Genomic DNA, 2,306 nt, shown 5'->3' on the forward strand with positions numbered 1-2,306 from the left:
CCCCGTTCAAGGACCATGAAGACCTTCTTCCTGATTGTTGTGCTGTTGTTTAACAAGATTACATCGATTTAGTGAAACAGTAAGAGACATATGAAGGTAGAGAAGTGTGTGTGGGGGGGAGAGGGGGATACTCTGAAATGTGCGATCACAGGACATGCTGGAAAAAACATGGCGAAGAAATGTATCATGGGAGACGTCATCAGCACCGGTGGAAGTCACGCAGCACTTCGGAGGTCAGTGCCAAGGCTGACGACACACTTAGAGATTCAGAGAGAGATCCTGGCTGTGAAAATAAAAAACCTCCATAACCGCACGACACACAAGTCTGTCTGCTTTAGACGTGATTTATTAATCCCTCGCTTTCCTCGTTTAAAACATGCAAACACAACGATACCGTCTTGTGAAACATTTGGCCTCAGGTGTGTGTGTGTGTGTGTGTGTGTTGCCTCTACTTTTTCCACTGTGATCCCAGCAGCTTTGTGTCTGTGTAAGTGTGTGTATGAGTGGTTGGCTGTTGTAGACATAATGGTCCTAATTTGTTTGACGTCTCCCTGCATTTGCCTCGTGGCTTTCCGTTCCGACTCGCAGGCTTCATCCTTCTTGAAAACAGTCAGCGTTCTGCCCTGATGTTTACTATGGGCCCACATGCTGAGGGAGGGGATCCTCGAAGAACGGCACACACAGCGATGTAGCTCCTGGTTTGGATACATTTTAGCTAGGTTAATTTGTGAATATGAAATTCCAACAACAAGTTAAATAAACAGGAATCAGATTAAGTAAAGAGGCTCCAGAAACATGAAGTTTACGTTCTCACACAGTACAACTACAAACTTTGATCGTTTCAGCCCTATCTGTTTATGTGACAGGGCCGGAACGATTAATCGACTGTTCAAATAATCGTCAACTGCTTCAGTAGTTGATTAATTGTTAGCAGGAGCATACAGACAAAAAAAAGAGCCATTTGCTGAAAGAGCAACATACTCTGAGCCAAAACTGCACAAAAGACACATACATTTTGCATTTAAAAATTTAAAATAATATGTACCGTATATTCTGGACTATAGAGCGCACTCACTATAGGCCCCACCTACAAAGTTAAAAAAAAAATAAACTGGAAACGTTCATATGTTGGCCGCAGCGGGCTATAAGCCGCATGGTTCAAAGCGTGGGAAAAAAGTAGTGGCTTAGAGTTTGAAAAATACGGTAAATATGTTCGATCTAAAACTCCTCAAGTGACATAGTTTTAGATTCATACTGGTTCTAAATTTGCTAAGTAAATAAATAACATATTAAGCACCTTTTGCCATCCAGTTACTGATAATGCAAAACATAATCAACAGATCAGCCGAACACTGAATAGATGTTAAATCAAGGTGGAAGGGTTGAACTTTTCATATGTTGATGTTAGCAGCATTATTTAGCTTCCTTCTTTAGCATCCTTTGCTACAAACGATCAAGCGTTCACTATGGAACACTATGTTGTTCGATTTTATTCAATAAAAAGTTTATCATCTTATGCATATAAAAAAAGATTTAATTATTTGTGTATGCGCATTTTTATGCATTTCTAATCATGTATAAAAAGGTGTCAAATGAAAAATTAGCAGAATGTGCTGACATAATACCCAATTAATTGATTAATCGTTAGAACAATCAATAGATTAATCGATAAGTAAAACAATCGCTAGCTGTCACACAGGTGATGAGATCAGCACAAAGTAGTAGTAGGAAGGGGGATGAGCAGCGCCACACAGAGGGTAACTGACAGCGCTAAGACCCGCCTCCTGGCTCTGATTGGTTGTTTCTAGTTAGTGCTGGGAGAAGAGGGAGGAGCTCGATGTCTCACCACATACCACCCATAGCGACAGTTTTGACAAATATGTGAACGAATATTTTTCTATAAATGCTACATACTGCAGCTTTAAGGTGCATTTACTGTAGGTCATAATTACATAGGAAAAAGAGAGAGAAAAAAATTGGATCAACAATGATCAATTCTGTTTTGGGTGTGCGATGTGTGTGAGGTGGACGGCTGACCAGGTTTTGTTTGAATTTCAAACCCAGATTAAGAAACTCTGCGCCCCATCCTCCCTCCCCTCCACCTATTTATTTTTCCATCTCTCCTGCCTAAATGATGTCAATGGAAACAGTGCTATAATGCTATTTATAGACCTTCAATTCACACACACACGCACGCACACACACAAACGTGCATGGCCTGTGTTTGTTCTGCTTATTGCTCGTGCAGCCACACTTCCCTGAGAAGGAGGAAGGAGGTGGGTTGGGGGGGTGATGGGAGAGGTGGG

This window comes from Poecilia formosa, unplaced genomic scaffold (genome assembly GCF_000485575.1).
Source record: "Poecilia formosa unplaced genomic scaffold, Poecilia_formosa-5.1.2 Scaffold487, whole genome shotgun sequence".
Taxonomy (NCBI): Eukaryota; Metazoa; Chordata; class Actinopteri; order Cyprinodontiformes; family Poeciliidae; genus Poecilia; species Poecilia formosa.